General features: G+C 35.0%; 1 protein-coding gene across 4 annotated transcripts in view; it reads left to right on the forward strand.

The window, feature by feature from the left end:
- Positions 1 to 14,385, forward strand: part of Il1rapl1 (interleukin 1 receptor accessory protein like 1) — a 1,382,089-nt gene that overhangs the window by 791,126 nt on the left and 576,578 nt on the right. Inside the window, exon 2 of one of the 4 annotated variants that reach the window (XM_029473015.2) lies at positions 4,388 to 4,526. The exons of the other annotated variants lie outside the window; for them this stretch is intronic. The gene's annotated coding sequence lies outside the window, so the exon portion shown is untranslated. The remainder of the gene's footprint in view (positions 1 to 4,387; positions 4,527 to 14,385) is intronic. 4 annotated transcript variants of the gene reach the window in all.

The following is a 14,385-nucleotide window of genomic DNA, read 5'->3' on the forward strand; positions in this document are numbered from 1 at the left end:
ACCCTGGGAAATGGAGTTAGAGATGATTATGAAACAACATGTAGGAGTTAGGAATTGAACCTTGGTCCTCTCCAAGAACAGACATTACTCTTTTTCTTAAAATTGAATATTATGTATATTCCTATTTATATTTATATTCTGATCATGGTTTCCCCTTTCTAAGCTCTTCCCAGATTCTCCCTATTTTCAGACACAGTCAGATCCACAATCTTTCATAAAACAATGTTTCATGTTTCTCAATAAAACACAAACATGTATCAATGATAATAATAATAATAATAAGAAGAAGAAGAAGAAGAAGAACAGAATAAGACAAAACATACAGACAAATAGGAATAAAGGAGCAAAAGAAATAGAACAACCAATACACACAGACACTGAGACATTTACACTTGTATACACAGAATCTTTTGTGTTGCTTTTGCACCAGTTTAGTTTACAGGTAGCTCATAGTTGTAGACCACAAGATTTTTAGGTGGGCTTGTTTTTACCTTTCTCCTCTAGTAGCATGAAGAATACCTTCTACTACTAAGAAGATATGGAGGCTCTACATACACACCAGCTCAAATTCCCTGTGTTCAATGAGTTGTGAAGGTGTTGTCTTCAGTAATTTGGCCTTGATATCAGTTTGGACAAGAGCCTTGGCAATATCCAGGGTGTTTAGGATTTCCACAAGGTCTCTTAGATAAACATCTCAATAAGATGTACCCCATTCCTGGCACTGGATGGTTCATTTGGTGGCAGGAAATGTTTAATAGGAACTTTCTCTCCCATTATTTGGTGATTCCGATTTAGTTTCATTTCATATATGTATGTATTTTAAGAAGATTCTGTTGTAGGTTTCTACAGAACCCCTGAATACCCCTGAGTTTTAGCTGTCCATCTCTGTATTCTCTCCCTTGGCCCCTTCTTCCTGTCCACTCCACATTTGATCCTCCCATTCCAGCCTTGCATAATTGTCTATTCTATTTCCACTTCCTAAAAAGAGCCTTCCCTTCCCCCACATGCCTCATTGTATTTTAACCTCTGTGGTTGTATGGATTGTAGCCTAATTATCAAAGACTTACCAGCTAGCATCCATATATCAGTGAACAACATGGTACTGACATAAAACAGACATGTTTCTAAATGCACTCAAATTGAAGAGAGATGTAAGTACACACACCCATATACATCTGATATTTTTACTTTAAAAAAAAACAGGAACACACATTAGAAAAAAAAGAGCACTTTCAACATATGGTGCTGGTCAAACTAAATGGTTGCATGTAGCAAAATGCAAATAGATCCATACTTATGTCAATTTCAAATGTATCAAGAACCCCAACATAAAAAAAAATATACTGAATCTGATAGAAGAGAAAGTTGGGGATAGTTTTAAACTCATTTCCACAAGAAAATACTTTCTAAATAGAATGCCATTTCACAAGCACTAAGATAAACAAATAATGGGACCCCATGAAACTGAAAAGCTTCTGTATGTCAAAGGAAAACATTATTCAGAAAAGCATCGGCCTATCAAATTGGAAAAGATTTTTACCAACTACATGTACATCCAACAGAGATCTAGTATCTAAAATATATACCACAATAAAAGAACAGGACATTAACAAAACAAATCTTCCACTTTTTAAAAAAATGGAGTACAGATCTAAACAGAGTTCTCAAAAGAAGAAAAACAAATGGCTTAGAAACACTTAAGGAGGCTGATTATGGGATGGATTCCCGGATATGGCACACCACTGCATACACTAGCAAGATTTTGCTGAAAGGACCCAGATAGAGCTGTCTCTTGTGAAACTATGCCGGGGCCTAACAAACACAGAAGTGGATGCCCACAGTCAGCTAGTGGATGGATCACAGGGCCCCCAATGGAGGAGCTAGAGAAAGTACCCAAGGAGCTAAAGGGATCTGCAACCCTATAGGTGGAACAACAATATGAACTACCCAGTGCCCCCCGGAGCTCATGTCTCTAGCTGCATATGTATCAGAAGAAGATGGCCTAGTTGGCCATCAGTGGAAAAAGAGGCCCATTGTGTTGGGGCCGGCCAGCAGCTCACATGTCCGGGTTCGAGCCTGGAAGGCATCTTGGAACTGAAAGAAAAGAGGGAGCCTAGGTGGGTTGAGAAATAATAGAACCAAGACAACTAGTCTGCTTAAGGTTCAAATTTTTAGTGGTGGGCATGCTTTATAAAAGAGGGGGGAAGTCCATTCCTGCCAATTCATCCTTGGAGCCTGGAACCAGCTGCAGGTGATGATGTGCAGGATAGGGCATAGTCTCCGGAATAGCTCCAGGGCCTCTCAGCAGGTAGCAGTATCTTGAAGAGGAACAGTGACAGTAGCTCAACAAGAGAGTGATCTAGGGAGGAAGGCTCCACCCTAGATAATCTCCTTAGTGGCAGCAAGGTCAAGTTCTGGCTCAGCCTGCTTCAGGCATATGGGAGGCTACACCATTGGTCGTGCAAACTTTATCTGCCTCAGTACAGGGGAATGCCAGGGCCAAGAAATGGGAGTGGGTGGGTAGAGGAGTGGGTGGGGGAGCGGGTGAGGGACTTTTGGGATAGCATTGGAAATGTAAATGAAATAAATACCTAATAATAATAAAAAAGAAACACTTAAGGAAATTGCCAATATACTTAGTCACAAGGGAAATGCAAATCAAAACTACTTTGAGATTGGATCTTTACCAATCAAAATGGCCAAGATAAAGAAAATGAATAACAGTCCATACTGGTGAGGATATGGGATAAGGAGAGCACTGGTGGGACTATAAACTTGTACAGCCACAATGGGAATCTGCATGGAAGTTCTTTGTAAAGGATAGATGGATACCTGAAGATCCAGATATACCACCCTTAAGTATTTACCGAAAGAACGTATATCCTACAACAGAGATGCTTGCTCAACCATGTCCATTGCTGCTCTCTTCATAATAGCTAGAAGTCGAAAATACTTTACATGCCTATCATTGGTTTAGGTGATAAAGAAAATGTGGAACTTTTAGGAACTTTTACACAATATATATTGCTCAGTTATATTAAAAAAGAACTCAATCATAAAATTTGCAGGTAGATATATGGAACTAGAAAAAAATATAATCCCGAGAGAGGTAACCTGGTTCTCGAAAGATAAAATATGATGGATATTCTCAATCAGAGTTCTTTAAGTGCTGAGCTATCTTTCCAAATTTGACATAAATTTTTTATATCACCATGAAACCTTCAGCATGTTTTTATATGTAAATTACCATAGACAGGAAAATGCAAATGGATCTGAATTTATTACTCTTTTCAGCTTTAAACAGTGGTTTTGATAATATTTTCAAATACATAACTATATGCCATGTTTATCTCTTATTTTTCCCACATTGAAGACCTTTACAAATTTACATACAAGGGTAAGTAAACACTCCAACACTTGTTACTTTATCTTTTGGTCAGGAATTAACCAATATAAATTCATTCCAAATAATTAAGCTGTTTGAATTTAATGTGAGAAATGAACTATAATTATAAGAAGTGAAATGTCTTAAAGGTTAAAAATAACAGGAAGTGACTATCACTAATACATCCTTATTTTCTAAAAATAATTTATTTCATCATTTTAAAGTATTTATATTGATATATTGTTGCTATGTGGTGTCCTCAGTAATAGGGTCCTCACCATCAAGTAATGAAATAAGTCTATCAGATGATCTAGCTAGACCACTCCTGAGCATATTCCCAAAGGAATCTGTGTCCTTGTCCAGAAACTTGCGCATCCATTTGCATTGCTGCTTTATTCACAATACCCAGAAATTAGAAATATCTTAATATCCATCAACTAACTAATGGATAAAGATAACATATATACACAATGGACTATTATTGTGACATAAAGAAAAATTAAACTATGAAATTAACATATAAATGGAGCTAGAAATAGTCATTCTGAATGAAGTATCACAGATTCAGAAAGAAAATCTTTTCTCTCTCATATATGAATGTTAGATATGGATCTTTAGTTATGTGCATTTGAATGACAGTACCCATTAAAGTCATAAGGCATATATGAGACAATGGTAGGTAGAATTAAAGGAAAAATATTATATATATATATACATATATATATATATATATATATATATATATATATATATATATAACAGTTTCCATAATGAGATGGATGTATCAAGAGAGAGATAACATGTAAAAGATAAATATTAAGAGGCTTACACAAAGAAGATACAGTATGTAAATGTGTATCCAAATGAAATGCAGACCCATACTTTTTTTTAAAAAATTGCATCACATTTCATGTCTATATATAATTGGGAAAATGATGTAAAAGTACTTTATTATGAATGTTATTTGTCATCTTCACAATTAATTTTCTTAAATCCTTGCAGGTTTTTTTTTCATTTAAAGTCAAGGAAAACAAGATGATTTTCAAGATATACTTTGATTTGCATAGAATTAATGAAAATCTTCTGTGCCATTATGACAATGAGAAAATATTTACAGACTCACTAACAAAACTAATTCAAGGTGCTATTTCCTTAACATTACTAAAGAAGTTAAATATGGTAAAATAAGAATTAAAAAAATAAATATCTCTGAGAAATCCTTTTCTGTGTGAATAATTCTTTAGCAAACACTGACATGTTTCTCTCTTCTTTAAGGGTCTGGTGAAGATCTTTCTGGAATTTTTATTTTTTATTTTTATTGTAAAATAATCTTGTGAAATACACAATGAGCTGAGTATCTCCATCCCTATATATTTATGGACAGTCGTCCAGGAGATATCCTCCTTCATTTGCAATAAAAGCTATTATGATAATTTAAAAAAAAACTGTATATGTGAACCTTGGAATGCAAAACACGGTTTGCAAGTTGCATAGCTGTGACTGATACATATATCTCATTTCTCTATGCTCTTTCACATCAAAGACGTCTAAAGCTAGAATGCAGACTGGTTTTCGTAAGACAGGATAAATAGTTCATAAGGTGATTATTATTATGTACCAAGTGAGTACTAGTGAGTCTGTACATTTCTATTTTACCTCTTTGCTGGTCTAGAAAAGTGTATCTTCTGCCCAGAATTATACTATTTCAAAGAGATATAAAACAAGACACAAGAAAAGGCCATATGAATATGGAAGCCAGAGGTTCTAGTGGCAAAAATTTAGGTAGTCAAAAAGTAAATATAATTTGTACTAAGTAGCAATTAACTAATAGTTTATTTATACATTCATTTAACATAATTGTTGAGAGTATCTCCTGTGTTTACCAATCACTTACAGGGAGATCAGTAGATCTATGAAATCTCTAAATTTAACAAACTATCAGTGAAAAAAATTCCTGTAATAGGTTGTTAGCCATGTGTCATTCAGAACTGGAGTGTTCTGAAGGGGGAAAACAGTAAGTTAGGTTCTTACTAATGCATATTGAAATGTGGATAAACTCTGCCATTATGTTAAGTTAGAAGTCCAGACATAAAATGCCAACATTCTATGATATATCCAGATTAAAAGGATCCTTGGAGGCATGAAGCAAATTGCTTGCTACAGATGTTAAGAAGGAAAAAAAATGGTGAAAGCTTACAAATGAGAATGAAATTTCCTTTTGAAGAAACAAGTATCTCAGATTTAGATAAATATAAACTGTGATTGCCATGACTAAAATAAAGGAATGAATTGATAGATATTAAGGATATTTCCCGTATGCCTTCATAAAAATATTATTAGTAATGCACTTTCCAGTATACTGGGCCTGATTTCTATCAGAGATCTAGACTTATTTTCCTTCCCTCCTTTAATCTACATTACTCTGAGATTCTACAGAGATAAGACTTAAAAAGACATTTTTCAAGAATAGCTCAGAGAAACACTAGACTATATTTTTTCTGTGCTAGAGCTTCATTAACTATAATATTCCAGGAATATAAAGTAAAAAATTAAAATGATAATATTATATTGATTGGTTCCCATGAAAAATGAAGGAAATGATTTTAAATTTATACTTTTCGGATGAGCTCAATTCACCAGCTAAGTGAAAAAATAGAATTCTGAATGAGAAGGCAATAAGCCAGCACTCTTAGGTCTTAGCTGCTGGATTCTTTTGTTCTAATCTTTTCAGCAAGGGCCAATTTCAGCCACAGTTAAATCAATAGGTCCTTCAGAGTCCTCTGAGAAGAAAAACTAATCCAAACAAATCTCACATTTAGTGTCAGTAGCTACAAGCATAGTTATTTAAGAATGATAAGATGTAAGAAAGGGGCCACATACATAGCTCCAGGCATCACTATAAAGACCTATGGGACAATACAAAAAAAGAAAGAAACAGAAGGTTTTCAGTGTAGAAATAAAGCATCAAAGTACACTTAAGGCTTAATAAACTTTGAAACATTAACTCCACAATCCAACCTAGGCTCTTCTTTCTTCCTCTTCTTTCTTCTTCTTCCTTCTTCCTTTTTCCTTCTACCTTCCTCCTTCCTCCTTCCTCTTTCCTCCTTCTTCCTTCCTCCTTCTTCCTTCCTCCTTCCTCCTTCTTCCTTTTTCCTCCCTCCTTCTCCTTCTCTTCCCCCTTTCTTCCCCCTTTCTTCCCCTTCCTCTCCTCCTCCTCCTACCTTTTTTCCTTCTGCTTCTCATTCTCCTTATTCTCCCTGTTCTTTTAATTTTTGAATTCTCACAGCTAATAACCAGACCAAGGGTCAAATTTATGATTAAACTGCCTTCCATATAGTTAAGTTCTTTTCAAATCTGTAATAACTACTTCAATCACCACATATTTGTGATGGATCAAAATTATGTGTCATATCCAGAAAGATGGTTTCACTATTTAAAGGTAATTGTTTTATATGCCTGCTAATATGTGTTTGATTCCTTGATCCTATGCAAAGGTTGGAAGATAGAAATACCTCCATAAAGTTATCCTCTGACCTACACACACACACACACACACACACACATACACACACACACACACACACATACACATACAGTGCCATACATATGTACACAAGAATAATGTACATAGAGAGAGATACAGACACAGAGACATAGAAAATATATGTATATACCACAACAACCATGAAAATCTAAATATACTATGTGCCTTTAAATTTATGCAAAATATAGATAGTGACTTTAAAACTGACCAATGAAAATGAATAGACCCACTTTATTGTTTAAAGACTGATTAAATCACTGATTTTCTTGTACAGCATTTCATAATATGAGAAAAGATTGCTAAGCATTGTGGCAATGATATTATTCCCCCTCAGAGAAGCAAGGAGTTAACATAATATAAAATTCAAATGTTTACAAATGTTGTTAGAGAATACATTTAATAATCATGTTAGTGGAAATCTTGTTAGAGAGAGACACCAAAGTGTACATTATCATGAATAGAGGGAATTATAACAAAGTAATTGTAGTTATGTGATGCTAATATTATTGCATAAAATGATTTTAATATACTTCTTCAGCTAACCATATACATGTAAAAATTTTCCCACCTACTCTTTTTGTTCTGAACTCTTACCTATATTGAGTAGAAATTTACTTCCCTTCTGCAATGTTATCATCCTTTTAGAAAGAATAATTTGAAAACTCCTGATAACACATAGTTCAAAACCATTCCATACTTCCAAGTTGCATAATGTTGAAAAAATTTAGGAGGTTATCTGTGAATTCTGCAGATATGTAAAGAAATTGTTTTCAGTTTTATTGATTTGTTTAATATAAGTTTCTACATTATCTCTGAAATTATTATTAGCTTGTATTGATTATATAGGATTATATTGTAGAATCTTTTCCTTTAGAATACAGGACTCAAAAGCAAGCACTTTCAGAAAAGTCATTTTATGAATGTTTAAGAACATATATTAATAAATGGATATGAGTAATCATATTTTATTAAGAAGTTCCACTTATTTTCTTTTAGTTTTATTAGATTTTAGGAAATGTAAGAATTAAAATTTGAATTTATATTAAATTATGATTTAGGAATTTTAATTTTGAGGAAAAAAATCAAGCTGTGTCATCCTGTTTTTTTCCATTTTACAGTACAATACAAATATAAATGCTATAAATTCAGTTATACAAAGTGGATCTTTTTCCATTTCATTCAAAGAAAAATAAGTATATATAGTTATTGAAAACATATACATATATATTTATTATTTAAATAAAAGTTTATGAGAACATTTATACATGCTGTCCTAATATAATTCTTTCTAAGAGAGAAATTAATAAGTTAAAGATATAAGTTCTGCTCCCATTTTGGTCTCTAGTTGGTTAGCAGAACATGGAGAATTCATTGACATTTATAGGAATGATGCATGAAATTAAAAATAAAAACAATACATATTTTTATACATGATATATACTATAAGGTTATCTATATCAGAAAAGTAGATTGTTTCTAATACTCTAATAATTTCTTCAATGGTAATAATAGCTGTGTGCTTGTACTCTGATTTAAACAACTATGTTTTCTTTGAATACAAGTAAGTTATGTGTATTAGCATTGTATGAACAATAAAAGCATCAGTCATTATTCAAGTTTTAACCTAAACTGCAGCCTTTATAACAGTTAAAGGCAAAATAACACATGATGATGATTTTCCCATACATTCTGTAAGAGTATTTTCCTTGCTTATTTAGCCCATTCTGCCAAAAACCTGGTTGGTACCCATAGCATTAATGATGCTTGAATGCAGCCATTATTTTAAAAACGTGTAAATTTCCCTCGGAGAGATTATATGTTTATTGATGAGTCAAAAGTTGCTTACTACTTATTAACTCTTCTCAGCAAAAAGGCCAATAGTAATGATTGGATACTATTTAAATATGTAGGATTTTAAGTCATTCAATGAGCAGAAAAAAAGCCAGCATTAAATATTAAGAGTAATCATAAAAATTACTGCTACCACAAGGAGTCTCAAATTCCAGATATTACCATACCATTGCAAATCAGCTGTCACTCCACAGAAACAGGCTTGAACGTCAGGAAAAGGAGAAACTGGGGACATCCGCCACATTCAGAAGATTAGGAATCACTTTAGCTTAAGAAAAAGAAAGGGGTAACACCACAGACAGGGGGTCCATGTTCTCTTAAAACTTCATCCATTCTTGTTCAGCCCTGTTATTCCTAAACTAGAACAAAACAAAACAAAATGTAAAGTCGCACCTATTTCCCTATTATGCAGTAGTAACACACTGAAAAACCTAAAGGTATCACATGGTTGTATTTTCTTTTTTTTCTTTATTTTTATTTGGTATTTATTTCATTTACACTTCCAATGCTATCCCAAAAGTCCCCCACACGCTCCTTCACCCACTCCCCCAACCACCCACTCCCCCACCCACCCACTCCCACTTCTTGGCCCTGTCATTCCCCTGTACTGAGGCATATAAAGTTTGCAAGACCAATGGGCCTCTCTTTCCACTGATGGCCGACTGGGCCATGTTCTGATTCATATGCAGCTAGAGACACGAGCTCCAAGGGGGTACTGGTTAGTTCATATTGTTGGTCCACCTATAGGATTGCAGATCCCTTTAGCTCCTTAGGTACTTTCTCTAGCTTCTCCATTGGGGGCCCTGTGATCCATCCAATAGCTGACTGTGAGCATCCACTTCTGTGTTTGCTAGGCCCCGGCATAGTCTCACAAGAGACAGCTCTATCTGGGTCCTTTCAGCAAAATTTTGCTAGTGTATGCAATGGTGTCAGTGTCCCGAGCTATTGTTCTCGCCGGCAAGAACACACTCGGACAACCAGAATCTTCTGCAGCAAAAAGCTTTATTGCTTCTTCAGGAGGGAAGACCCAGACCCCGGAAAATGGTGTTGCTTATATAGCCCTCAGCCATGGCCTTTCAGCACCTGATGTGGCGTGTCAGTTCCTGATTCTTTGCTCGCCCATCACCCCATTGCTAGGCCCCGATATAGGCAGTGACTAAGTGTGAGTTCACTCTCGCCCCTGCGTACAAGGCTTGTTTACTAGTTAGGCACAGTGGAGGCCAGCGCCATCTTATAAAGGCAATTGCTCACAGCACGGCTCTCCACATGTCAGCATTTGGAAGCTGATTATGGGATGGATACCCGGATATGGCAGTCTCTAGATGGTCCATCCTTTCGTCTCAGCTCCAAACTTTGTCTCTGTAACTCCTTCCATGGGTGTTTTGTTCCAAATTCTAAGAAGGGGCAAAGTGCCCACACTTATTTGGTCTTTGTTCTTTTTGAGTTTCATGTGTTTTGCAAATTGTATCTTGGGTACTCCCTTGTTGATGGCTTAGTCCCTGGGAGTTCTGGGGGGGTCTGGTAGGGTGATATCATTGTTGTTCCTATGGGCTCGCAAACCCCTTCAACTCCTTCAGTCCCTTCTCTAACTCCTGTATTAGGGACCCCACACTCAGTGCAAAGTTTGGTCTCTGTATTTGTAAGACTCTAGCAGGGCCTCTCAGTTGACAGCCATATCAGGCTCCTGTCAGCATGCACTTCTTGGCATCCACAATAGTGTCTGGATTTGGTGACTGTATATGGGATGGATCTACAGGTGGGGCAGTCTCTGCCTTTCCTTTAGTCTCTGCTGTATACATTATCTCCATATTTGCTCCTGTGAGTATTTTGTTCTTCTAAGAAGGACTGAAGCACCCACATATTGGGTTTCCTTCTTATTGAGCTTCATGTGGTTTGTGAATTGTATCTTTGGTATTCTGAGCTTCTGAGCTAATATCCACTTATCAGTGAGTGCATACCATGAGTGTTCTTTTGTGATTGGGTTACCTAGCTCAGGATGATATTTTCAAGTTCCATCCATTTGTGTGTGAACTTCAGGAAGCCATTGTTTTGAATAGCTAAGTAGTACTCCATTGTGTAAATGTACCACATTTTCTGTATCCATCCCTCTATTGAGGGAAATCTGGGTTCTTTCCAGCTTCTGGCTATTATAAATAAGGCTGCTATGAACATAGTGGAGCATGTGTTCTTATTATCAGTTGGAGCACCTTCTGGGTATATGCCCAGAGGTAGTATTGCTGGATCTTCTGGTAGTACTATGTCCAATTTTTTAAGGAACTGCCAAACTGATTTCCAGCATGGTTGTACAACCTTGCAATCCCACCAGCAATGGAGGAGTAAGGGGTTAATATCCAGAATTCACAAAGAATTACAGAAATAAAAGGCCATGGCAATAAAATGAATAATCAGCAAATAGGCAGTCTTCAAAAAAAAAAAAAAAAAGAAAGAGAGAGAGAGAGAGAGAGAGAGAGAGAGAGAGAGAGAGAGAGAGAGAGAAATGATCAATAACTATTTTCAAAAGTTCTCAACATCCTTAGTCATCAGGAAATGCAAATTAAAACTACTTTGACAAACCACACCATGGTTGGCTATCATCAACAAATCCAACAGCAAATGATTGCCTAGGTTGTGAGAAAAGAGGAACCTTTATTTACTTCTGGTGAGGATGCAAAAGAAAATACAGCCATTACAAATATCAATTTGAACATTCCTCCAAGATTAAAGATAAAACTTCCACATTAGTCAGCTATTTCACCCTCTGGCATGTGCCCAGAGAATGCCATATTCTACAATAGAAATACTTGTACCTCTGTGGGTATTGCTGCTTTACTCATTGTATCAAAAACAAAATAAAAACAAAGAAACAAACAAACAAAAGACAAAAGACAGAACCAATTGAATCAGCAAATTAATGGATAATGAAAATATATACATTTTTTAAATGGAATGTTATTCAGCTCTAAGGAATAATAATATCACAAAATGTGGAGAAATGAGCTTAGAATATATATATTTGTCTGCATTCCTCAAAGTGTCTATGTGTTCTATAAATGGATGTTAATATGAAACCTGAGTATTTTCTCTAGATTGTATGCTAATATAGTTGATCACTTTTTTATTGGCTATTTTTTAAATTTACATTTCAAATGTTATCCCCATTCCTGTTTTCCCCTCCAGAAACCCCATATCCCAACCTCCCTCCCCCTGCTTCTATAAGGGTGTCCCCCACCCACCCACTCCTACTTCCTTGCCCAGGCATTCCCCTATACTGGGGCATTGAACCTCCATAGGACCAAGAGCCTCTTCTCCCCTTGATGACCGACTAGGACATCCTCTACATATGCAGGTGGAGCCATGGCGCCCTCCATGTGTTCTCTTTTGTTGGTGATTTAGTTCCTGAGAGCTCTAGGGGTACTGGTTGGTTCATATTCTTGTTCCTCCTATGGAGCTGCAAACCCCTTCAGCTCCTTGGGTCCTTTCTTTAATTCTTCCTTTGGGGATCCTGTGCTCAGTCCAATGGTTGGCTGCGAGCATCCACCTCTGTATATGTCAGGCATTGGCAGAGCCTCTCAGAAGAGAGCTATATCAGGATGGCTTTTCCTTCAGTCTCTGTTCTATACTTTGTCTCCATATTTTCTCTTGTGAGTACTTAATAATTACTTTTCTCTCACCAAAATTTTAAAAGAATATATTGAAATCACATCATATATAAGATACCCTCCAAGAAGACTGCAAAATGGGTAACTTTTGCACTTGGGTATAAAATTTGAGATAAAATTTCATACATTTATTTTATTTGAGTATTCAGTTTTATAATTTCCCTTACTGAAACATTGGGTCTACTTTTCATATACGTAACTAAGAAAAATTCTATATCTTGTGTGGCTCTCTATTTGGTTCCTTATTATTGTATTATTTTCTTCATTTAATGTCTCAAGTACATTTTGAACCCGACTTCTTTACTATGATACTGTAAACTGACTCTTTTAGGTTGCAAGTTTTCCTAAATGAATGAAGTTCTTTTCTATTTTGTTGAATTCCATTTAGTTTTCTTTCCTTCCTATCTTATCATTATCTCCATTACAATAGGACAAAACTATTCCAATGTACACATTTTGTTCTCACCCATTGTCAAGTCAAACTCTTGGAAATAGGTTACGTGACATTCAAGGTGGCTTCTGTGAATCTCCATTCCTTGAGTGCGTTCTGATACAGTCTGATTTCATTCACTCAGGGCTTTATGAACAGCATGACTTGAGACTGCCATTCCCAAGATCTGCAATTTGTCATTCATTCTTGAAAACAATCCAATTAGTCGGGAAACCTTGTTTCTTTCTTTGACACCAGTTTGGTAGTTTATATGATTTTTCTATTGCACATTATCTTAGCTTTCAAATTGTTTACATGTGTCCCTTTCTTCCTTATTTCTGGGAGGCTATGGACAGAAAATGTAGTTTTTCATTGTAGCAAGATTCCTGAGCACATACTCTTTGAATCTTTTAAGATGTTAGACTGTTTTAATAGGTCATTGTCTTTTTTAATGATGTTTTAAATCAACTTATAAGGTAGTTATTATAGGTATATAGCATTGTCTATATTCAAAAATTGTCTTAGTTATTGTAAATATTTTTGCTACTCAATAGAAAATGAATTACTAATATTTACCTATGCTCTGTCCACCATCATGACCAATATTACAAAAATAATAAAAAATGACATTTTAATACACTATCAATGATCAAGTTAGCAATGAGTTGTTGGATACTTACTGAAGAAACAATACTTTAAGCAACACTTAAATGTAATACTTTACTTTTTTTTAAACTCCTAAGCATCACATTATATTGAATATCCAGACATACAAATACCAAGCAAAAATATAACATTATATTTTACATTTTCTTTTGTTCCAAATTATTCAAAGAAAATCTTTGATTATGATTTCTCCTCTAAAATATTCTAAATCTTAACCATGGTTTAGAATTCAACAAGAAAAACAAAACATGAGATATAGACTCATTTCACCAGTTCTGTAAAATCCATGTATGAAATATTGACCTTTGACACAACCATATCCAGGTTTTAACAAAATGGATATGTACATGTAAACTCAATGATTCATTTCAATACTTTTACCCAAATTTGGTTTTGTCTGACAGTCATCTATTTTCCCCCTATCAAGTCTAAAAGTGCAATAAAATATACATGGCATTCCTTGTACCCTTCCTTTCCACTTCACGGATCAGTTGTTCTATTCTACTTCTCTATTTAGCTTTCCTGTTTTGACATAAAACTATATTTAACATTTTTGCTGTCCTAAATTTTTCTTCATTCTTTTCATTGTTCTACATAAAAGTATATCTATTAAATAAATTTTCAATTTAATATAGAAACAATTTTTGAGGAAAATGAGTATAATGTACAAGTCTTGTTTTATAAGACCTAGTGCTATTTATATGGTAAATAGTAGACAATCCCATGAAATAAACGAAGGCACCCCCCAAAACATTAAAAAAAATGCGTGTTTTTTCTTTTATTTGTTTTCCTTATTTTCCTAAGATGATAAACACCCTGTTGGCACCATTTACTTTCCATTCCCAAAAGT

This window comes from Mus caroli, unplaced genomic scaffold (assembly GCF_978045245.1).
Source record: "Mus caroli unplaced genomic scaffold, Mus_caroli_1 scaffold_5, whole genome shotgun sequence".
Taxonomy (NCBI): Eukaryota; Metazoa; Chordata; class Mammalia; order Rodentia; family Muridae; genus Mus; species Mus caroli.